Genomic DNA, 25806 nt, shown 5'->3' with positions numbered 1-25806 from the left:
AAAATAGGAAAATTATGACTACCACTAAGTCTCCATAATAGTCTGATTCCAGGGTGACACTTCATGCTATCAAAACCAAGCCGATTTGGATCTGCATCTGGTCTCACCATGTGAACTCAGGCAAATTTTTTAACTTTTCTGGTTCACAGTTTCCTCATCCATAAAAAGGACTAACAAAACTTACCTCATAATTTTATTGTTGTGATATACTGACTGAGATAAATCATGTAAATTCCTTTTTTTTTAAGATTTTATTTATTTATTTGACAGACAGAGATCACAAGTAGGCAGACAGGCAGGCAGAGAGAGAGGAGGAAGCAGGCTCCCGCAGAACAGAGAGCCCGACATGGGGCTCGATCCCAGGACCCTGAGATCATGACCTGAGCCGAAGGCAGAGGCTTTAACCCACTGAGCCACCCAGGTGCCCCAATCGTGTAAATTCCTTAGTACTCCATAAGTGGTCACCACTATTGTGAGTGTTAGGATTGGAATATAAGTAAATATGCCTCCATGACTGAGAGAAATCATGTAGCAAATCTGAAGGATATTTTAAAGTTGTACCTTTTCCTTGAGACGCTCTACTAGGTGTCCAGAAAAGGAGTGTGGAAAAGATATGCAGGAGTAGCAACAATGATGCTCACGAGAAAAGACCTTGGTATGAAATTCTGCTACATGCACTCCTAAATACCTTCTATGATTAGAGTGTCTTCTCTCATCTCAAACCTTTATTGAGTGCTTCCTATGCATGGGCACTTCACATGTATTATTCCATTTGTTGTGATGAACCCTCAGCTCATATCTGTATACCCCTTTAGTGAATGGAACACACGCTCTGGTGTCAGACTGCCCGGATTAAAATTTGAACTCTAGGGGCGCCTGGGTGGCTCAGTGGGTTAAAACCTCTGCCTTCGGCTCGGGCCATGATCCCGGGGTCCTAGGATCGAGCCCTGTGTTGGGCTCTCTGTTCCTTGGGGAGCCTGCTTCCTCCTCTCTCTCTCTCTGCCTGCCTCTCTGCCTACTTGTGATCTCTGTCTGTCAAGTAAATAAATAAAATCTTTAAAAAAAAAAAAATTTGAATTCTACCAATAACCAGCTATGTGACCTCAGACAACTTACTTTACCACTGGTCCATCTGTAAAATGGGAATAATAACTACATGTCACAAATTGTTAGATTAATTCGATGAGACCATGTATGTAAAAGGCTCAGTCCCATGCTTGGCATGTAATAAGGGCTCAGTGGATGTTATTTAGAATCAAGACTCTAAAAACTTAAGTCCCTTGCCCGAGATCACACAGTTAGTAATTAGCAAGATTTTAAACTCTGGCCTTTGCAAATCCAAAGCACATGTGCCTGCATCTTACACATCATTCCATTATTTCCACTCATGCAATTACCCTTAGGACAGCATCACTCTTCTGAAATTTGGGGCAGGCAGTTCTCGGGCATAGTTGAAGAAAAGCAAGAAATCATGCAGAGGCAGACTCTGACGGTGACAGTAAGTAAGTGGAGTCTTTCCATGTTCAATCCTGGTCCAAACAGGCTCCAAAAGTTGCTTTAGTCTGAGACTTGGGAGGGGCTACTTCCCAGGTTTTGATGACCTGGTATTAGGAACCTGTGGGCCATCAGGCTCTGAGCTAGGTGACTTTCCTGTTTTCTCACTTATTCTTCACTCAGACTTTTTTTTTTTTTTTAAGATTTTATTTATTTGTCAGAGAAAGAGAGAGCACAAGCAGTGGGGAGTGGCAGGCAGAGGCAGAAGCAGGCTTCCCACTGAGCAGAGAGTCCAACATGGGACTGGATCCCAGACCCAGGACCCTGGGATCATGACCTGAGCTGAAGGCACCGACCAACCAACTGAGTCATCCAGATGTCCCTTCACATAGATTTTTAAAGGAAATATTTCTTTTCCCCATTTTTTTCGGGAGGAGATTAAGGTTCAAAGAGTTAACTAAGTAATGTACCCAAAGTCACACAGGTGGAAAAAGGCAAAGCCTCTGAAAGATAAATTAGGTTGAAAAAAGCCTTTACATACTGAACATTTTTCATAATCTTATTTTTAATAAGTATATCTCCAGATCATCAGAATAATAAGTGCTCATTAAGGAAAGTGGGGAAAGTGATATGAGGTATAAAGTAGCAGGAAAAATCATCCATGACTCTGCCACCCAAAGTCAATCACTATCAAGTCCTTTAGTATATTTCCTTCAGGTCTTTTTTCTACCTTTCTTTTTCATTATGTGGTTGATATCATACTGAACAATATTTAATGCTATGTTTTAGGAGACCAAGAATGAATTCAGTAGGCATTTCTAGTTAATATAACAAAATCTCTGGTTAGAAGACTTTGGGAGCTGATAATAATACCTGCCATTTATTTCCACATGCTTGGCACTGTGCAAAATGGTTTTAATTAAAGTACCTCTTTTTATCCAGACCTATGAAGTAGGTATTATATAATCAAGTAATTAGAATCTTTATGCAACCGGTATTTTAATGCATTCCTTTTTTTTTTTTTTTTAAGAGAAAGAAATAAAAGACAACAGATGAGCTGATTGATCTAATTTATTTTACAAACCCAAACAAAACACTGCCAGGTTGTGGCCTGTGGTCACCATAAGTTCTCTCCTGTTTTCCACCCCTTTCCTTCTGCTGTACAGGGGGGACTGGTGTCCATGATGGATGACCACAGTGATGACTCAGAAGCATCCCAGATTAAGGGTGTTAATGACATTTCTGTCCCTTGGCTTGTGTCTGGATAGACCAGCACGTGAGTAGCCCAACTTAGGGGACCACTCAGCAGGTATGAGAAACAAGCAATGAACCACATCTCCCAGTGTGACCTGGATCATGTTCTAATTTCCTCCTTTGGTTGTTTTTGGCAGCTCTTCAGTAGCTCTCTTGTCCCCGGATCTGGACTGCAGGACTGCCTTCTCTATAGCCCTGAGAAACTTCCCTGACCTGCCACAGACTGGATGGAAAATAGTAGCAGGTTGGCTTGGTGAGGGGGCGGGGGAGGGTGGTCCTTGCACTGTGAGATACAAAGAAAAAGATAGGAGAGAAAAAAATCTTTTTGCACTTAATGAAAGTGTTGTCAGTCAAGTAAAATCTAAAAATAGCCTCTGTGTGATAAGAACACCTGACCCCTAAGGTTCCAAAAGGGAGATGTTAGGGGAGGGTCTGGCTGCAGAGATGCTAAAGGTCAGAAGCAGACTTTGGGGCTTTATTGTTGTATATGTTTAAATACTTGGTCTGTGTTTTGATAACTGAACTTGCTAATAGCCAGCCCTTGAATTGCTGCTTCCAGCTCTTTGTTTGTTTTAAATAAGAAGATTCAGCCAGTAATAATGGGAGGAGCTGCAAATGACTTCCCCAGTTGGGAGTGCCTCCTTGTTTTTCCTTCTGCCTGGGCATGCTGATGTGCAGGCCACACTCACAGACTCAGACATCTGAGGATATAGCCTAAGGGAGCCCTCCATCTGTATATTTATGTAAGAGGTGTGTATAAGAAGGCCCTCAAGTACCAAAATATATAGATAACTGTGGGTAAAAAAGAGGACTTCTGTTGGGAGAGTTTAAATTTCTCCTATTTTCTCCTATATTCATTTCTTTCGTCTTTCATTTGGCAAACCTTAAGTGAGCACCTAGTGTGAAAAGCACTATGCTCTTTGCTGTGAGACAGCTGAGATTTCTTTAAAAATGGGCCTTTACGCCTCCCCTTCAAAAACTTACTATCTGGTGGGAGTACTCTGATCATCTATTAAAGCATACCCAAGTCACCCACAGTGAAAGATACTATAGGAAAAATGTTTTAGGAATAATACTGAGGATAGATGTTGTAGGAATCCAGAGAAGTAAATGTCCACTTCTAGCTCAGAAGACACTGAGGAAGATAGGTACAGGGGAAGGAGTGGGCTAGAATAGAACAGCAAATATTCAGAAGCCAAAAAAAGAAAAGAAAGGTCTGGTACACCAGAAGACTGGTTTACCTGGCGAAGAATCACATAGGAATGTATACTGAAGTGAAATTGGAAGCTAGGGGCCAGATTGTATACAGCTTTTAATGTCAAGTTCTATTGACTTAGACACATATAGATGGGGGAGGGTCAGGGAAGTATCTCCTAGGGTCTCAGAAATGCAGGAGATAAGGGTGACATTAGAGCAGAGAACAACAGCTCCTCACTTTTAGAATGTCTACTAGGCCAACAAGTCATAGCTGTACCCTAAGGAAATATATTAATATAGAATTTATCAAAGTTGTAAAAAGAATGTAACTTTCAAATAAAAGATAGCCCTTTAAATTGAGACAATTAAGAAAAATTCATTAGATTCTGTTTATTTTTTCATCATGACTCAGTGAAAAGTTAATCACAGTCATTGATGTGCCTAACTCCCTCAGCCCAAGTCCAAACTTACTAAGGAAGCTTATGACTATCATATGAATCTATAGGAGAAGATGGCACCAGAAGCTACCTTGGTGCATTTGCTGCCACCCTGGCCTCACACACTGGTCTCTTTAGAGCTTCACTAACATGAGTAGGTGTCCTCTAAGAGGATCAGCTCTTGGGACACCAGCCAAATCACATTTCTAAACCTTTAAAGCCTAAGACTAAACCCTAGATTTTGGTGAATTCATCAAGGAAAATGGATCCTTCTGGAATCTGCCCTGGACAGCTCACCAACTTTCTCTCTGGACCACCTTAGAGAGCACCACTTCATTCACAATACCCATAGTTCTAATTACAGAAAAGTTTAGTTTATAGACTTAACTCTATTGCATATGTGAATCAGCAATAAATGAATAGAATGCATTTGCCCTGAAAGAACCTAAATGTTTACATTTTTTGATGATTCAAGATTACTTCGCCAAAGGACACATCTAGAATATATTAGAACTCTCAAAACATCACAGAAAACAACCCAGTATAAAACAATGGGGGGGTTTGTGATAAGATAATTGAACAGGCACTTCACCGAAGAGGATGTCTGGATGACAAGTAAGCACATAAAAAGTTGTTGAACAACATTAGATATTGGGGAATGCCGATTAAAACAATAAGTTACCATTGTACATAATGGCTAGAAGAAAAAGTATTGACAATATCAAGTGCTGACAAGGATACAGAGCAACTGGAACTCTCATGCATCACAGGTGAGAATGCAAAATGGCAAAGCCACAGTGGACAATGGTTTGCCATTTTCTTTCAAATGTGCACAAGCCATCTGACCCAGAAATCCTATTCCTGGATATTTATCATAGAGAAATGAAAACTTATATTCAAATAAAAACCTGTATGTGCATGTTTATAGCCACTCTAGTTATAATTATCAAAAACTTGAAATGCCCTAAACATCCTTCACAGAAACTACTTCAGAATCTTATAGTACAGTATCATGAGGTGGTATCATAGAAGGAAAATGGCCATACATTTTCTTCTATTGATTAAAAGATTCCAGATAGTGTAAGGATTTTATGCAATTATGAACATGGGGAAATGTGTAAATTGTCCACTGATGCCTGTGTTAGCATGCATGTATGAGTATGTTAAATCTGAGTGTGTAACTACTGAGTATGAAGTATAAGTTTTAAAGGAGCTAGAGGTAATATACGTGAGTGAGAGGAGTGAGAGAAAGTCTGTGTGTAGGATAAATGAGTCTCTGTCAGTGTTGGCTTCAACTCCAGAGCTAAAGTGAGGCAACTGTCTGCCTGTGTGTATGGGTTTGATTAAGCTTTTAAAAAATTAATACTTAAAATCATTGAGTTTTTAAAAAATTGGTCTTTTGTGTGTGAGACATAGAAAAACCCTGTATTTATTTTTATTTTTTTAAAAGATTTATTTATTTATTTTAAAGAGAGAGAAGAAAGAAAGAGCACATGAGTGGGGGGGGTGGGACAGAGGGAGAGAATCTCAAGTGGACTCCTGGCTGAGCCAGAGCTGGAGCCATTGGGGGTGGCGGACTCGATCTCACCACCCTGAGATCATGACCTGAGCTGAAATCCAGTAGGACACTTAACAGACTGAGCCACCCAGGCACCCTGAGAGCCCTGTATTTAGATGAACTCAAGAGAGTAGACAAAGAATTAGCAGGGTGTGTGGCACTGCGGGAGGAAACTGTCCCTCTCCTCATATTGGTGCAGTCTTTGCCATTCTCTGTCCTGCGTGCTGAGGGACATCACGGGGCATGATCTATCCTCCCCACGTGTCAGCTGCTGCATCTGTAAACTAAAGTCCTAAAGCAGCAGCAATTCTTTAGGGTTCCAAAATATGTTTTACCCACAGGGGGAAAGCCATTAACTGAATGAAATGAAACATAAGTTTACCAGCAGGTGGCAACAGAGGTAATTGCGTATCTGGAAGGATTAAACTTGTATTATTTATGAACCAGAGCTGGGGACCATCAGAACTTGATTGAGCCCCCACCTTCACTTCACTGTGCCTTACACTAGCATTCTGTGAGACAGAATTGTTCAAGGAAATTTAGTTAAACCTGTCATCTTTCCCTGACAGCTGTTGTTGTGCTCGAATTTCTAATGGGGGCTCCTCTTCGAGTCTGACAGTTTTAGTTGAAAAAAAAAAATGGATATAGTGGCAAAACCATTTATAGTCCCACAATTAGAAGTATTTGTGGTGAAGGGAGGCTCAAAATGGTGAAATAAATGCTATGTTCAATTATAACCTCCTGGCATTATTAAATGAGTCTTACCTTAACTCTCAAAGAACAAAGATAAAGCAATTAGACTGCTTTTGAAAGTTAAAGGGACACTAAGTGAATTTCTCAGACCTTTGCTAATTCCTTCCACACAGGAGAAAACCCTTAGATTTCAATGGGAATATAAACTTTTTATTTACACATAATAATTTCAAAGACCAGTGGAACAGGGAAATGGCACCTAGCCTCCTGACTCTCAGTCTCATTTCCCATGGTCTCCCTCTTCTTCTGTGGTTCATCACTCCCTTCAGTTTCCCCCAATCTCTCCTAACTGGAGGGAATTTGGAATACATAACTTAGAAAAATTAAAATTACTTTTGCTATTTTTCATTGTCTCCAATTTACAGGTTTATCCAATTCCATGATATTTCTAAAAATCAGAAATAAATTACTTTTTCAATTACTTAACATTTTTAAAAAAGATTTTATTTATTTATTTGACAGAGAGAGAGAGATCACAAGTAGGCAGAGAGGCAGGCAGAGAGAGAGGGGGAAGCAGGCTCCCCAGTGAGCAGAGAACCTATGCGGGGCTCAATCCCAGGACACTAAGATCATGACCTGAGCCAAAGGCAGAGGCTTATCCCACTGAGCCACCCAGGAGCCCCTTACTTAACTTATTTTTTTAAATAAACACATTCATGTGAATCAAAATTCCAGAGATACAAAAGGGTGAAAATGTTTTTCCTACCCCCTCTCCCACACAGCTCTCTTTGGAAGCAACTAATGTGACTATTTCCTGATAAATACTTCCGGAGATATTATATGCATAAACAAGCTGTTAAACACATATATTTATATGTGTGTGTATGTGTATGTATAGATATGTACATATATAGTATATACATCCTTTACTTTTACTTATTCTTATTTTTATTGATTCTTACAGAAATCACAGCATATTTGTTAAAAGCACCCTGCTTCTTTTTTTAAACTTAGCTATATATCTTGGCAATCATTCCATATAAATTCAGAAAGAACTTTCTTTTTCACAGACTCAAGAGCATTATGTTGTGTGGAGGGTCCATAATTCAACCAGACCACTACAGTAAGGATGTTTCCAATTGCATGCTATTACAAACAATTCTGCCATGAATAATTTTGTTCATATGTCTGAAGGATAAATTCCTAGAAATAGAATTGCTGGATTAAAAGGCATGTGCATTTGTATACTCAATAAATACTGTAAAACTGTTCTTAGAAGTCATACCTCCCAGAGGTGCGGGAGTGCCTGTCTCTCTGCCTCTTCACCAACCAGCCCTTGCCATTGCTCTGTTTTTTGGAATTCTTCTGCTGATTCTTATTTTTCTTTTCCTATGGACTTCAGAGTCATCTTCTGTAACCGCCCCCCCACACACACACACCAAACACAAAAACAAAATCAAAACCCTGTAGGAATTTTTATTGGCGTTGCATTAAATATATAAATTAACCAAGGGGGAATAGATAGTTATCTTTATGATGACAACTCTCTTTATAGATCTCTCTGTACTCTCTTTTCACTTGGTAAAGTGTCCATTTCTTTCCACAGTTGGATATTTTCTTCATACGAGCTCACACATCTCTTCTTAAGTTTATCCCCTGATGTCTTGTTTTATTGTTGCTGCTATTGTCGATGGGGTGTTTCCTTTTATCTCCTCTAAGTGATTGCTGTTATATATACATACATTTCAATGCTTTGATTTCTGTGCCTAGTATCTCACCACCTTACTGAATTCTCATATTATTTGTAGTAGAGTCTGTTAGGTTTTGGGGATATACAATAATGGTAACTTTATCTCCTTTCCATTTTGTATGACTGTTTTGGACTGAATGTTTGTGTCCTCTAAAAATTCATATGTCAAATCCCTAACCTCCAATGTGGCTATATTGGGAAATGGGGCTTCTAACAAAGGAATTTAGGTTAACTGAGGTCGTAAAGGTCAGGAGTCCTGATTCCACAGGATGAATGTCCTTAACAGAAGAAACACCAGAGAACTCTTGAGTTCTCTCTGGCTTTCTTTTTTCTCTTTTGCTCTCTCTTCACCATGTGAGAACACAATGAGAAGGTGGCCATCTGCAAGCCAGGAAGAGAGTCCTCACCAAAAACTGACTCTACAAGACTTTGATCTTGGACTTCTAGCCTCCAGAACCATGAGGAGATAAATTTCTGTTGTTTAAGCCACTCGGTCCAAGGCATATTGTTATGGCAGCCCTAGCACATTGATACAACCTCTATTTTCTTCATTTTATTAAATGTATTGGCTAGACAGAACCAGAACAATGTTAAGTAATAATGATAATTGTGAACATCTTTCTCTTATGTCAGAATTGAGAGAAGTATTTCTAGTGTTACCCATAATGCTGTTTTTAGGTTGATAAATATACAATTATATTAAGAAAGGAAAGATACTTCTATTTTCATTGAGTTTTTTCTTAAGTTTTTTAATTCCAGTATTGTTAACATAGAGTGTTCTATTAGTTTCAGATATGTAATACAGTAATTCAACAAGTCTATTCATTACTCAGTACTCATCATGATAAATGTATATTTTCACTGAGTTTCTTTTTTTATTTGTTTGTGGTATTTGTTGAAAGTTAACAAATGCCCTTTTAGCATCTGTAGTGATTGATGGTCAAATGCTTTTTCTCCTTAGATCCATTGATAGAGGTTACTGTCTTTCTATTCTCAAGCCACATATGTATTCCTAATGGATATTACACTTGATTATAGTACGTCATTCATTTTCACTGATGTTACAGTCTATTTACTGATATCTGGTTTAGGATTTGTGTATTGATATTAATAAGTGAGATTAGCCTATATTGTTTGAGTGGGTTTGGGTGTCAATGTTATCTCAGACATTACATTCTTTTTCTATTTCTTGGGAAAATCTTAAGAGCAGTGGAATAACCTGTTTCTTTATGGTGTAGTTGAATTCCCTGTGGCTTCCTGGTGCTTTGTCATTGTCTGGTTGTTGGGAGAATGATACTTCTTTAAAAACTTTACTATTGTTTTAAAATGATAATTTGTGTAGATATCCAATTGTCTCCTAGAAAACTATATATTTCCCAAGAAATATATCAAATTTATTTGCAAAACTTTCATGAAGATAATCTCTGTTTCTTTTATTTTCTCCTGTATTTGTAGTTATTGTTCCACTTTGTGATTTTTAAATTTTTCTTATTTTAGATATTTGTGTTTTTTCTTGATTAAGTACATGATTTTGTCCTTCAAGGAATTAGCTTTTGAATTTTATGTGCTCTAATCTTGTTTTTTCTTTAGTTAAATAATTTCTGCTTTTATTTGATTAAGTTCTGCTCTACTCCTTTTTAGGTTTATTATTATCCCTATTATCATTCAGCTCTTTTTTTTTTTTAACTCCTTGAGAAGCATGCTACTTCTTTCATTTTTAGCTTTTTTGTTTATTATTCTACATATGTAAGACTATGAATTTTCCTCTGAGGACTCCTTTAATTGCACCCTGCAAGTTGTAGTATGTAGTATTTCTAAATTTATTTGTGGCACAGAACTAAACTGATTGTTGTCTTGATTCATGGCACACTCTCATCATTGGTCAGTGAATAGCACTCTTTTATTTATTTATCTGTTCAGTGTCTTTATTTTAATGTGAAGAGTTTTTAAAATTATGCACTCACCACTTACCCTGTGTCTTTACAATAACCTGTATCTACATACATTGTCCTTCTCATTGCCTCCATCTGCCCCCTTCTCCTCTCACTCAATTAGAGATAAACATCATCCTGAAGTTTCTGTTTTTATTCCTTTTCTTCTTTTTTTATATAGCTTAAAACATCTATTAGTCTAGTCTTAAAATATATTTTATTTTAGATTTTTAATTTCTATTATTTTCTGAAGTCTGTGCTTCTGATTTTGACTTCCTCTTTGACATAAGCTTTGTTTTACAGAGAAGTTTGTTTATCTTTATTTTGCAAGTCACAGAGCATTTTGTTTATTTTATTATCTTGTTTTATTATCAAGATTTGGTTTTACAACATCATGAGGAGAGTATGTTGTCTGCACAATTTCTACATTTTGGAGCTTATTGATGTTTTTCTTTCTCATATAAAATCTGGTCAGTTTGTTGTGAGTGCCACATAGCTCATGAAGAGACAGCATAGTGTCTAATGTCGAGTTTGATACATATCAATCAAATCTACCTCATTAATTATGTTATTTAGGTCTTCTATATCATGACTTTTTTTTTTGTTTCCACCTGATCTGTCATGGACTGAGGGGCCCTAATTAAAATTTCTTGCTGTCGAAGATTCAGAACATCATGAGCATTAATTTATAATTTAACTGTCCATGCTTTTACTGTCAACCAGCAGAGTTTTTGCTTTTGTTTTTACTTTGATTACTGATATTTACTGCAATTTATTCAGCAGAACTCAAGGGCAGGTGCAGCAGATTGCGTGGGCTCTGTAGTAGAAGATGGCCTGGTGCTGCACCTCAGCAGTGGTCTGGATGCCGGCCTCTGAGAGATGGCTCAAAGATCCAAAGTGGCCTCACATTTCCATCCATTTCTGCCCTTCATGCTTCTACTTCTTCCCTCTGCAGCCCAGTCACCATGGAGAATATATATATATAATTAGAATATATATAATATACTATAGATATATAATATATATTATTTACAGATATTTGAAGAATACAGATAGAGGCCATACTTTCAAAGCAAAAATGTGAACACTACTGACACTGAGTATTTGGATTTTAGGTACTTCCCATACTCTGGCAGGAATGACCACTCTCAGATTATATCTTTCAAAGAATTGGTCTGTTTATTCTAGGTTATCAAATTTGTGGGCATAGAGTTGTTCATAGTATTCCTTTACTGTCCTTTTAACACTCGTGGAATCTGTGTTGATGTCGCCTCTTTCATTTCTGACCTTAGTAATTGGTGCCTTCTCTCTTTTTTCTCTTAGTTAACCTGGCTAGAGGCCTATTGATTTTATTAATCTTTCCAGAGAACCAACTTTTGGCTTTATTGATTTTCTCCCTTGATTTCTTGCTTTCAATTTAATTGATTTACACTCTAATTTTTATTTTTTTCTTTTCTTCTGCTTCCTTTAGATTTAATTTGCTCTTCTTTTTCTAGTTTCCTAGATGGAGACTTCTATTATTGATCATTTATTTTTCTTCTTTTCTAATATATGCATTCAATTCTATAAATTTCCCTCTAAACCCTGCATTTGATGTGTCCTACAAGTTTTGATGAGTTTTCATTTTCATTCAGTTCAATTTTTTTAAATTTCTCTTGAGATTTCTTCTTTGACCCATGTTTAGAAGAGTTTTGTTTAATCTCCAAGAATTTTAGAAAGTTCCAGCTATCTTTTCTGTTATTGATTCCTAGTTTAATTCCACTGTGGTTTGAGAGCAGACATCATATGATTTTTATTCTTTTAAATATGTTAGGGTGTGTTTTATGGCCCTGAATGTGATCTATCTTGATGAATATTCCATGTGAACTTTGGAAGCTTCATGTCTATTCTACTGTTATTAGCTGAAGTAGTCTATAGATGTTGATTATGTCCAGTTTATTTATCGTTTTGAACAACTGTTATTTGTTACAGCAATTAAGAATAAGAAAAATAAACATTTTTGTTTATCTTCACTTATCCATTCTCCAATACTCTTCCTTTATTTTTGTAAATACAAGTTCCTGACTTAAATCATTTTCCTTCTCCCTGAAGAAGATCTAGTAACCTTTCTTGCAAGGCAGGTCTACTGGACAATTTCCCTCAGATTTTGTTTGTCTCAGAAAGTCTTTCCTACTCCTTCACTTTTGAATGGTAATTTCACAGGGTACAGAATTCTAGTTGGTTGGGTTTTTCTCTCAACACTTTAAAAATCTCACTCTAGGGGCACCTCAGTGGCTCAGTCGTTAAGCATCTGTCTTCAGCTCAGGTCATGATCCCAGGGCCCTGGATCAAGCCCTGCATCAGGCTCCCTACTCAATAGGAAGCATGCTTCTCCATCTCCCACTCCCCCTGCTTGTGTTCTCTCTCTCGCTGTGTCTCTATCTGTCAAATAAATAAATAAAATTTATTTTATTTTATTTTTAAAAAACTCAGTCTACTCTCTTGTGTGTATGGTTTCTGAAGAGAACCCAGATATAATTTTTTATAATTTTTATTATATTTATATTTATTTGTATAAATTTTATGTTCAGTCCTCTAGGGATAAGGTGTTTTTTCCTTCCACTGATGTTTTCAAGATTTTTTCTTTATCTTTGCTTTTCTGAACTTTTAATATGATACAGTTAGGTATAATGATTTTAGTATTTATTCTTAATGTTCTCTAAACTTTCTGCATCTGTGGCTTAGTTTCTATCATTAATCTGGGGAAATTCTCAGTCATTATTATTTCAAATATTTCTTCTGTTCCTTTATCTCTTTATTGTCTTTCTGGTTTTCCAATAAAGTATATGTTACTTTTGTAGTTGTCCCACTGTTCTTAGCTATTCTGGTCTTTTTTTTTCTTTTTTTTTTTTTTTTTCCCAGCCTTTTTTTTTCTCTGCCTTTAAGTTTTGGAAGTTTTTATTGAGATATCCTCAAGTTCAGAGGTTCTTTCTTTAGCCATTTCACAGATAAGTGAGGGTGACACCACCTTCCCTCCAACCATGACAGGGATCCCCTTGTTGTTTTTATCTCTCAGGCTTGTTAACCTTGAACCTCTAACAATTCATCAGTTATAGTCCAGGTTTTCCTACTCTAGTACTGGTTCCCTCAGAAGCTGCTGCTCATGGGTGTCTATCTAGTAAGTTGTGACTCTCTCTATGTTTCTGTTTCTCCAGTTTTGGGGACAGCAGTTTGTCCTGTGATCTCAGTTCTCTGGCTCTAAAAAGATTTGTTGATTTTCAGTTTTTTCAGCTTTTTACTTGTTGTTAGGACAGAGTGGAGCCTTCTAGGCTCCTTATATGTTGGACAGACAACTGGAAGTCTTTAAGGTAGTATTTTAAAATCTGTATACAAGTAATAATCACTTCATCCTCACAAAACATCTTACACAAATCAGCATGAATCTGAGATGATGTTTAAAACCCAACTGACACAGAGACACTAAGAAAGTTATCCAAGGGCACACAGCAGGCTAGAAGCTGAGAAGGGATTAGATCTTGTGTGTAGCCTTGTGTGTAGACCACACTGGCTACAAACATACTGGCTAACAGCTAAACCAGATAAATGTGCATGAAGTGAGCCACTTGTGGCTGCCAAACTTGTCCTTTTGTGCATAGTCAATAAGCCAATGATCCAAAAGTCAGGGTCTTTTGCACACACATAACAAGAACCCAGCCTGGAGAGGCCGTGCTCCAAGGTGCACGTACCAACTATCTCTGATGGTCATCATAGTGATTATTCATTGCATTCGTATGGTTCTCCTCAGTTTTTGAAACATCTTTATGTAATTTATCTCAGATATTACTCCAAATCATACTAGGAGACTGTGAAATATATTTTTTTCTTTTGTTTTCTTAAAAGTTGGTAAGCCAAGGATGCCAATAACCCAGCACTGGAGCTGAATCTACCCTAATGAATATGAGGAAATAGGCAGAAGGCCTGGTTTTTAGATGAGCCAGGATGTGATCCTTGAGGTCAGATCTAAGTAGGATAGACAGCATTGGCCTGGCAGGGGACAAGGTGGAGATACCACATAGGTAAGGGAACTATGCATCTCTTAGTTACCAGAAGATGGGGAGGTCCAGTCTATGAGAGTCTAAGCATAAATACATACCATGACCTTCGGTGTCTGGTACAGGATGTGGTATATAGAAGACAATTGGTAAATGCTTGAAGAATGAATGAATGAACTATTTTCTTCACACCACTGTCATTTTATTACTTCCTCTTCTGAGGAAAGAAATGGTTATCAAGCACTAATCAAGTTAAGAATTAGATTCTGCCAAGTTGATTATTTAATTTGCAAAACACCACTGTAAAGAGTTTGTTGTTTTCTCTGCTTTTTATACCAAGTCTAACTACCTCTATCTGATAATACCTGCCTCTATAATCTTTCACCCGCCTGTCACTCTCCATATGTCCTGATGCTCTTATTGTTCATTCTGGTCTCTTCTACCTGGGCAGGCACACTCCGCCCCCCCCACCTTTTCTACAATGCTTTTATTCGTTAGAGTTCGGGTTAAGACCCACCTCTTCTATGCAGCCTTCTTTAACTTGGCCCTCCATGAAATTCCCTTTTGAATTTCTATAACTTACAGAGTTGATATCATATATTTTACACTCATCTTTCTCTTAAGTTACTGAGTTATTTTATGTACCTGTCATATCTGACTATTTGGGTTGTAAGTTCTTTGAGGATAGAGCCTGTATTCATTCAGTGGCTAGCAAAGATCTAAGTACAAAATGGGAGCTCAATGAGTAGATATTAATAGACTGATTGATTACTTTTAAACACATAGCTGAAGAAGCTAGCTACTATCCTCACTATTTGAAAATTTCCTGGAAGACATGTAGTATTCAGGGTCATAATATGTCTGTCTATGACCAGGTGTTAAAAAGTTCTTCTCAAGCCCAAGCAAACCATCCTCCTGTTTCTTCCTATCTCAGTCTTCTATTTTTCTGTTCAGATTAACTTCTACACAGGCTCCTGGCCTCACCCTCTTAGTCACCTCTGTCCTGCATTATCTCTTCTGGTTCTCTAAATTAGCTGCATGGTTCTGTCTCTTGGGTCTCCCTGCTCACATACCCTATGTCCTTGCCCTGAGCTTGAACTGCATACCCACTATCCTTTCCTAAAGTGGTCATCCAACAACATACCCAGGAAATTACAGAATTTTTATTGATATTAAAATAGGACTAAGAACAATAATGGTAAAAATAGAAATAGAATTATGCCATTGTGGCAGTCTGCAAGTTATCTACTAAAATCCTTCATTCCCTTCTTCCTGGGCACGTAGCTAAACTATTTTTCCCAGTCTTAAGTGGAACCATATAATTAAATTATTTCCAATGATGTGAATGGAAGTGCCATATACACTTTTACAGGTCTGAACTATAAAGATTCTCGTGCGTTCTTCCATACTTTTTCTGTCAGTTGGAAGTTGTGGCCCTAATGGTTGGCATAACCACAGGGTATAAGAAGCCTGGGTCCCCTAACTACCTATGGAAGAGAGTTGCAATCCACCCGGCAGCACCTCCCTTGAACAGTTATATGAGAAATAAATTTCTATTGCGTTTGAGCTGGTATACATTTGGAATTTACTTGTGGTGACAGTTTAGCCTACCCTGACTAATAAATCCATCAAGTAAATGAAAACAGGTAGAACCATCATCCCACCCATATCTAACTCTAGAGAAGCACATATTGAAAAGGAAAAGAAATATTTTCCTGATAACAAAAGGAAAAAAGTCATAATGTGAGTTATATTTGTATAAAGTGAGATAAGGAAACTTTGTGTGATGAGGTTCTTATTGCAAAGACCTGGGTTTTTTGTTTGTTTGTTTTTTGTTTTAATTTTGTTTAAATTCTAGTTAGTTAACATTCAGTGTAATTTTATCTTCAGGTGTACAACATAATGATTCAACACTTCTATACAGCACTCAGTATTCCTCACAAGTGTTCTCCCCATGACCTATTTCACCAATCCCCTCACCCAGGTCCCTTCTGGTAACCATCAGTTTGTGTGCTACAGTTAAGAGTCTGTTTATTGATTTGCCTCTCTTTCTTTTCCCTCTATGATCATTTGTTTTATTTCTTAAATTCCACATATGAGTGAATGACATATATACAAAATGGAATATTACTCGGCCATAAAAAAGAATGAAATCTTGCCATTTGCAACGACGTGGATGGAGCTAGAGACTATTATGTTGAATGAAATACATCAGTCAGAGAAAGACAAAGACCTAGGTTTTTGTTTTTGTTTTTTTAAGACCTGGGTTTTTAATGGCTAATAGTCTCAGTGTGAGCTACTCTTATCCATTGCATGAAAAATTCCTTGAGGACAGGCTCCTTGTTAATATATGGGCCTGACAAATATCAGTAATTAATAAATATTTAGCTTCAATAAAATCAAGATCACAGGAAGTAGGAGTCTCAATTCCTACCTATTCCAACATAGCTAGCTCTGAGGACAATACTTTAAAAGAGATATCAATAAAGTCAAATGTCTAGAGAAGAGAAGGGAATCAAGCACAGTAAAGTCTTGGAAACCATGTAAGATGGGGAGCATTTGGGAATGTAAATGTCTATCTAGAGTAGTAGGTACACATGTGTGCATATGTGTGTAGGGATAGAGGGCTATAGAGAAGGAGTGAAAGGGTAGTGAGAACCACAACTGCCCTTAAGTAATTTGAAGAGTTGCCATGGGGAAGGGGAGCTATGTTCCATTCCTTAAAAGGTAAAATTGGCTTTATATAAAAAGAGATTTATATAAAAGAGCTTTCCACCAAGTATAGCTATTGGACAATGGGAACAGTACCTTAAAAAAACAAAACATCCCCTCAGCAGAAGTATTTCATCCAAAGCTGGCTGCTACCAACTGAAGACATTGTAGAAGGTTATCCTGCACTGAGTGTAAGATTAGACAGTGAAGGTCCCTTCCAAAGATTCCCAGAACCTCTGAAAGATAATCTTCAGGAGGTTTGCATTAATAAGATATTCGGGAGAGGCTGTCATTGGGGATCACATGTGTTTTCCAGTAGTCTCTGAGCCTCTCTCTTGGTCCTTCCCACAAGAGTGATTCTTTGGCCCATGGTAAGAGAGGGGGACAAAGAAGGTCCAGGAGAAAGGAAGCCACATGCTAAGTCAGAGAATCCATGATCAAGGCAGTTTATTCCAAGTCTAGTTTCAGTTAGGAGAGAATAGCTGATAGAGACAGACAAAGCCATTAGCCCCTCAATAGCTACTTTACCAAATTATGCCAATTTAGTCCAGAATACCGCCTGGAAAGATAAAGCTAATTAATTAGCCACATCTGGTTTTAAGAGATTAGTACCTAGGGGCGCCTGGGTGGCTCAGTGGGTTAAGCCGCTGCCTTCAGCTCAGGTCATGATCTCAGGGTTCTGGGATCGAGCCCCGCATCGGGCTCTCTGCTCAGCGGGGAGCCTGCTTCCTCCTCTCTCTCTGCCTGCCTCTCTGCCTACTTGTGATCTCTGTCTGTCAAATAAATAAATAAAACCTTTAAAAAAAAAAAGAGAGAGATTAGTACCTATTGAGAAGGAGAAAACGCTAACTTTATCATATGAGTTCCTTATGATGATCTGGGCCATTAGAGACCAGGGATGGAAGGCCCAAAGAGGACAGTATGAGGGCTGAGATAGCCAGGGTGTTGGGGAACTGCGGAGGTGGGAGGAGGAGTAGGGAAGAGTTTGCCTACTTTGCAGTTTAGCCTGGGGCCTCAGTGTATCTCTGAGAACTTTCTCTGGCCTGATGACATTGCTTGCCAACACCCAAGCTGGGATGTCAGGACTTGTTTATAAATGGCAAACACCTTACTACAGCTCAGCCCAGTCTTCCTTGTCTATGCCAGTCTTGTCTCCTTAGGTTCAAGCCTGGTTTCCTTATCCCTCCCTCTGGGAGAAAGGAGGAATAAGGGAAAGAAGGATGCTATCTGTGCTTAATATTTGCCCAAAAGGCTGTCCATTCTCATGTTAGTCACACTACCACTACCAACTCCCCACCCCACAATTTATCCTTTCCACATCCAATATGATTACTTGACAGTTTCCTTGTCAGAGGAGTTCTGGAACCTATCCATAAGGAATCCTAGCTGATTGGCTCTCAAACATCTAGAAACCTAACAAGAGTACTGGTTAGTACAGAAACCTAGGAGGAAAGACAAGATAGGTAGTACAAGCCATTGGAGGGGAAATTGTAGTGCACTTCATAGTCAAGGAAGTCTTCACATAGAAAGAGGAAATGAACTTGAATCTTGAAGAATGAACAGATCTCAGTTACCCAAAGAGAAGGTGAGAGAATTTCAAGTTGAAGAGACTATGCAGGGAGAGGAGAATATGAGAGTATGTTAGAAGCCAATGAGTGAAAGAGTCAGACTGGATGGATCTTTTGAGGAAATTCAATGTTCAGTGCAACACTTCTCACAAACCTCCAGCTTTCATGTACCATTCCAACTCTACTCATGATTGTTTGGGAGTCTCTAGACAGGAGTGAGCATTGCATGGTTGAGGCTGTAGATTAAGGAATGCTTGGAAAATGTTTCTCTGCAAAGAATCTGGAAAAACCTCCATGAGGTTTTCAATCAAATAGAGAAAAGTTGATTGGGTAAAAGTACAGTTAAATAAATTTATAGCTGTTCAATTGCTGGAACAAAACTATATTCATCTCTTATCCCAAAATCTTCCACTGCTCATGTTTTCTCCCAGTTCTATGACTAGTCACTTACCCAAGTAGAAGTGGTAGTGAATTCTTTTTTTAGAAAGTCACCTCCATGCAATATGTGTCCTCCTTAATACCCATCACCAGGCTAATCCATACCCTCCTACTCCCTCCCCTCGAAACCCTCAGTTTGTTTCCTGGAGTTCATAGTCTCTCATGGTTCATCCCCCACTCTGATTTTCCCCCCTTTATTTTTCCCTTCCTTCTCCTAATCTCCTCCATGCTATTCCTTAATAGCCATTGTCCTTCATGCTATTCCACAAATAAGTGAAACCATTTGATAATTGACTCTCTCTGCTTGACTTATTTCACTTAGCATAATCTCTTCTAGTTCTGTCCACATTGATGCAAAAGTTGGGTATTCATCCTTTCTGATGGCTGAGTAATATTCCATTATATATATGGACCACATCTTCTTTATCCATTCATCTGTTGAAGGACATCTCAGCTCTTTCCACAGTTTGGCTATTGTGGACATTGCTGCTATGGGGTTCATGTGGCCCTTTTTTTTTTTTTCACTACATCTGTGTCTTTGGGGTAAATACCCAGTAGTACAATTGCTGGGTCATAAGGTTACTCTATTTTTAACTTTTTGAGGAACCTCCACACTGTTTTCCAAAGTGGCTGTACCACCTTGCATTCCCACCAACAATGTAGGAGGGTTCCCCTTTCTCCAGAACCTCTCCAACATTTGTTGTTTCTTGCCTTGTCAATTTTTGCCATTCTAACTGGTATAAGGTGGTATCTCAATGTGGTTTTGATTTGAATTTCCCTGATGGCTAATGATGATGAACATTTTTTCATGTGTCTATTAGCCATTTGTATGTCTTCTTTGGAGAAGTGTCTGTTCATGTCCTCTGTCCATTTTTTGATTTATTTGTTGGTTTTTTTGTGGGGGGAGGTGTTGAGTGTGAGAAGTTCTTAATAGATCTTGGATATCATTTGCAAATGTATTCTCCAATTCCATGGGTTGCCTGTTTGTTTTGTTGATGGCTTCCTTTGCTGTGCAGAAGCTTTTTACTTGATGAAGTCCCAAAAGCTCATTTTTTAAAAGATTTTATTTATTTATTTGACAGAGAGAGAGAGAGAGATCACAAGTAGGCAGAGAGGCAGGCAGAGAGAAAGGGGGAAGCAGTCTCCCTGCTGAGCAGAGAGCCCAATGCGGGGCTCAATCCCAGGACCCTGAGATCATGACCTGAGCCGAAGGCAGAGGCTTAACCCACTGAGCCACCCAGGCACCCCTAATTTTTTTTTAATATTTTATTTATTTATTTGACAGAGAGAGAGAGATCACAAGTAGGCAGAGAGGCAAGCAGAGAGAAAGGGGGACCAAAAGCTTATTTTTTGCTTTTGTTTCCCTTGCCTTTGGAGACATGTCTTGAAAGAAGTTGCTGTGGCCAATGTCGAAGAGGTTACTGCTTATTTTCTCCTCTAGGACTTTGATTGATTCCTGTGTCATATTGAGATCTTTCATCCATTTAGAGTTCATCTTTGTGAATCATGGAACACTACATCAAAAACTTATGATGTACTGTATGGTGACTAACATAACATAATTTAAAAAAATTTTTTAAATAAATAAATAAATAAAAAGTCACCTCATACCAAGATCAGAGTACCACTAGCATTTCTCACAGTATGAGTTGCCACAGTTAGAGGTACTATTGGCCTTAAAGGCAGTCAGCTTTCTCCAAGACCCAAAAGTAGACCATGAAAAACCATGGTCCTGTATGTGTCACATTGTACATAGGAAACTTATATTTTCTAGTTCTTGAGTAGTGACACCTATTATTCAAATGACATTTAGGTGTGCTGGACCCTTTATATAGATCAGTGTTTCCAGTTGGACCAATTCATGTGATAAGAATAAGCAGCTCAAATGCCAATGCCCCACATAATGTTCTTGCCATTGAAAAATATGAATTATGTTATATTTTCCTACTAACACTCACTGACTAGCACAAACATAGTGATTGACCTACATCTAGCATTCTGTGTAAAGCACATGCAAAGGAGAAGACAACAGTAGACAGACAAGAGAGGACTGTCCATAGGATGGAAGGAATGGTGGGAGATGTCTTTTATAATTCATCAACACACAAATAGAAAAAAAAAAAAAACACAAAATAGAGATGACTCATTGTTTTTGTCTTGTTCTAAGGCAGTGGATCCACCAATAAATAAGTAAAAATTAAAAAGAATCTATAATCTAAAACAAAACAAACAAACAAAAGGAATATATAATCTAAAGGATGACCTGGAAATGTGGAACATCATGGATCAAAAAGTACCAAACCATCAGCATCCAGGACACAAAATCATAACATGCCAAATTATCTTTTCTATAGCATGACTTTGAAAGATTGACAATCGCTTTCTTGATGCCTCTTGAGGAATTAGGACTCAGCAGCCATCTGACCTAGAATTCAAAGTAGGGAGATGTAAGTACTCTTGAAATCCCTTCTCTGCCCAGTCTTTTGGGATTTCTGGCTGAGTTAATGGGATAGACGTTTTCAGAAATCACAGGCATGTGTGGACTATTGATGAGCAAGGAAAGTCTTCATTTCTAAAAGAGAGATTCTTCCATGGCAAGATGAGGCTACCACAGAGCTATAACCTGCCAGTCTGAAGAGATTGTGACAGAACCACAGAGCTATAACCTGCCAGTCTGAAGAGATTGTGACAGAACCCAGAAGAGATTGTGGTAATTTGGTCAGGAGTTTCTCCCCAAAGTGGAAAACATCCTTGCCTCTTTTGGGAGGTGAGGAAGGGTTTGATTTTTTTTTCCCCCTGAAGTTCTTAAAGCAGTAGTAATAATTATTTCCTAAAGGAAAGTTGACATTTTTGTTGGAATGATCTTTGAACTGACTTTCTCTCTAATCCTTCTGACACAGAAGACTTGTTGTAGAGTTGATGAAGAAGGTCAATATTTGAATGAGATAGAAGGCCTTAAGAGAAAACCCCCTTGAGATAATTAAGGGATTAGAGGCTTGCCTTTGTTAGTAAGGTGCTTATGGAGCCCAGGACCCACTCTAATATAGAGGATGGTTCTGTAGAATGGCCAGGCAACCACTTGTTTTAAACTGAGATAGGAGTGAGTACACAGAATAAAACAAGAGGGAGGGACACAGTTGAAGGAGGGAGTTTCTACCACAGTGGTCATACTGGCACCCTCTTGTGGCTCTGCCTGTGTTTAAGGGTCTATGAAACTTTCTCAACTTATTATATACATAAGGACTTGCTTCATAATCAGGAGAAAGCAGTCCATTAACCAACCACAGATCCAAATACTCAACATTTTCACACACTCACCAACCCCAATGGACAATGAAGTCCAATGGCTGCACTTAAATTTTTTAAAAGTCCAATAAAAATGCCTTTTGAAGAGGTCCATCTTTTTACTGTCTTTATACCATCTTTCACTGTTATACCATCTTTCAACAAACTCAACATAGTGTGTTGGGTATTTTTCTTCAGTTGGATAGGAGATAAAGTAGTGGACTTTTACTTAATGGGTTGTGTCTTATAAAATAAATTCCTATTCTTTAAACACAAATCAGCTCATAATACGTGTCTGGGACCAAGACCAAAAGGGACCAAGACCAAAAGGGACCAAGGGAAGAATTCAATTCACATCTCTCATCTCAGCTGTCTAATATTTTTCATTGAGTTGAAAGGTGGGCAAATCATCTTCACTATTTAAGTGGCCCTCTACCCATTCTTTCTTTCCTTTTTTCCCCCGTTTTCTAACACATATCATCGAATTCATGTCAATTAAATACACTGGGGCTTGACTCATGGATGTATCCTCATCTAAGAACCCAAGCGAGAGCTAGAGATAAAAGGTAGAGTCTGATGCTTAAGGCTTTAGCTTCAGGACAAAGTACTTTGTTGTTGGCCTCTGTCTTTCTTAATGTGTGCCCCAGAGCCTGGCACTTGGTTATCACCCTCTTCCTATTGATGATACATCTTCCTATCTTTAAGAGTTCTTTACACAATCCTTGGATGATACTTCTGGTTCAGAAAACTTTAAGAAGAAACACAGATTTATGGGAAAGGGACCTGGAAAATTTCAAACAGACACATTTTTATTGCAACCCTCTGGATCTGTGGGAGAGAAAACAGGGCCCACAAGGATCAGCTCTGAATTTGCTCCAGCTCCTGGCTTTCAGTCACTCCCTTCTCTTCAAGCTCCCCATGTGAGCCAGCATTTTAATCTTTCCATCTCTCTCCCTCCTTCATCATCCCCTGTTTATTCACCTTTTCCATTCCCTAGTCTCATTTTCTCATTCTTTCTGATTGCCCCACTCTCTCACACTCATATCCCCTGATGTATCATCTTTCTGTTGGAGCCTGTACTGATGGCTCCTTTCCAAGAGCAGCAGGTTTGAATCAGCTCCAGTTTAAAATGAAGGCAGGGGGTGGGGGTGGAGTGAGGCCAAGAAAGGATATCAGCTCACTCCTGTCCAATGTGCAGAGTGCACAGCCCTCCCCAAGCCTCCAGGCTGGCGCTCACGCTCCCAATCTTCCTCCCCACCCACCCTCCCTTTCTCTCTGCCCAGACACCTCTCCACACACAGGTATGTACAAGAAAAGGCCTAATAATCCCTGGCAGGCAAGGCCAGAGACCCCCACCCTCAATCAGGCAGCTGGTTTCCATTAGATTTCCAAACCCTAAAAATACTCTCTTTTTCTCACTTATCTCTTATAATTTTTCCTTACCCTTTCTCATATTTCCCCTTCTGGGTTCCCTCCTGGGAGGAGACCTAAATTAGGAAGGAAAGGCATGCCAAGCTTTGCATTAACCATCTTGTCATGCCCCAGGCCTCTGGCAGAGCAGAACCCAGAAATATTGGCTTCTTGTTTGTCTAGTTTGCTGTTCCACACACTGAAGGTTGAAGTCCTCCCAGAAGAGCTGAAGGGTTGAGCTTAGCTGAACCAGAGAATGCTGCCAGGCTCACCCCATCATGTGCTCTCAGTTGTGCTCCTGGCTGAGCCCCTTGAGCCTGCTGTCAAGGTTGTCTTGTGCTTACCCCTGGATGGTAAATGGTGTCTTGTGTACAGCTCTGGAGAGCAGCATTGTGGGGTGCGGATCCCAGTCTCTGTGCACAGCAGCGTGACTTCAGGCAAGTTACATAACCTCCCTCATTTGTAAAATTGTGCTGATAACACCTACCTCAAAGGACTGCTAGGAGGATGAAACGAAGTAACTAATGGGAAAACATTTAGTTCGAGTCTGCACTCAGCAGATACTGGTTCTCTCCTCTTGCCCCTTCCAGTAGGATTTACTATGGATAAAAAACAAACCCTTCTCTACTGCCTCCTACACCTTCCAAGTAATTAACTGAGCAATTAGAGAAGAATTAACCCTTAAATAGCCAAGGTCTGAGTTGGGGAGTGCAAAATATTTGTTTCTTGGTGGGTGTTTTCTCTCTAAGATAAAGAAGCAGAGAAAAAAATGAATGTAAAATCCCTACATTAGAACAATGTTTATAATTGTTTACTTCTTATGAACCTGGCAACAAGAAGCTATGTCATTGCTGAGTCAGTGACCCCAGAGCAAAATTCCTCCAAGCCCCTCATCCCAAGCTGTGGCAGTTAAGAATGCAGACTCCGGGTTCATCCTATCTCTGGGTCTGGATTGAGGTTCCAACTCTTCCTAGCCATAGAGCATCAACAAGTTTTTTACTTCTTTGGGTTTTATTTCCTCTTCTGTAACTGAGAATAATAAGAGTACTGACCTCCCAGTGTTATTGCAAAGATTGACCTAACACAGTTCACTGCCTTTCGACCAGAGCCCGGCAGAGAAAGGGCGCAGTAAATGTTAGCCATCCTTCCCACCCAGCAAATCTTTCTTATAGTCTTGCTCCTCCATCATGGCTGTTCCCAAACTGACCTGTGTCCTGGGCGATAATCCTGCATCGATCTGCTACTCCCACCTCTGCATGTTTCTCAGGAGTCCAGTCACTTTGGTGGCTCTAGAATCCCAATCCTCACTGTGAAACAAGCTAGAAACTCCTCAACTGGCCTGTCTGTAGTGGAATGAACTTCAGGAAGACATGCACAGTGGCCAGGAGGGATGACTTTCCTGAGCCTCAACCATCTGCATCCACCAACTCTGTAGCCTTCCTGAGACCAAAGCCTTTGTCTGGGAATGCAGTCTAAGACAAACAACAGAAATGAGCAGCTCAGAGCCAAAAGTCTTTAGCCTGCTTCAGAGGGATGGTGGTGCTGGATCTGCCCACTCTGCCTGGCTCTGGGGCTGAGAGTAAATGAGGAGCACTGCCCTCCCAGTTCAGAACCAAGTATAGCACAGAATTCCAAGGTCTTCGGCCCACAGAATTGACTCCCCTGTTCTCTGAACATAAACCGGTCTAAACTATTGGGAACTTTATATTATTGTTGTTGTTGTTGTTGTTTACTATTTCTTTGACCTATTTGTACACACCATTAACTGTGGAGTCAGCTAGATGGGTTCTATCCCTTCCTCACAGTGTGACTTGGGTAAATTGCTTAATCTGTCTGAGCCTTGATTTGTTCATCTATAAATGGGGCTAACAGCATTACAACTTTATAGATAGATCCCATCTTTCACAATAGACTTTAGCCACAGCTACTCACTCTGTGACTGGTTATTCTGTTATCTTGTTCATTAAATTTCGTTAATTCAATGCCACTTCTTCTTATTCTATCTTTAGTGCCATCAGAAAACAGCTGGTCACCATCGTTCCTACATA

Source organism: Enhydra lutris, unplaced genomic scaffold (genome assembly GCF_002288905.1).
Source record: "Enhydra lutris kenyoni isolate GAN:26980312 unplaced genomic scaffold, ASM228890v2 scaffoldscaffold2, whole genome shotgun sequence".
Taxonomy (NCBI): domain Eukaryota; kingdom Metazoa; phylum Chordata; class Mammalia; order Carnivora; family Mustelidae; genus Enhydra; species Enhydra lutris.
Note: the sequence above shows the minus strand (reverse complement) of the source record.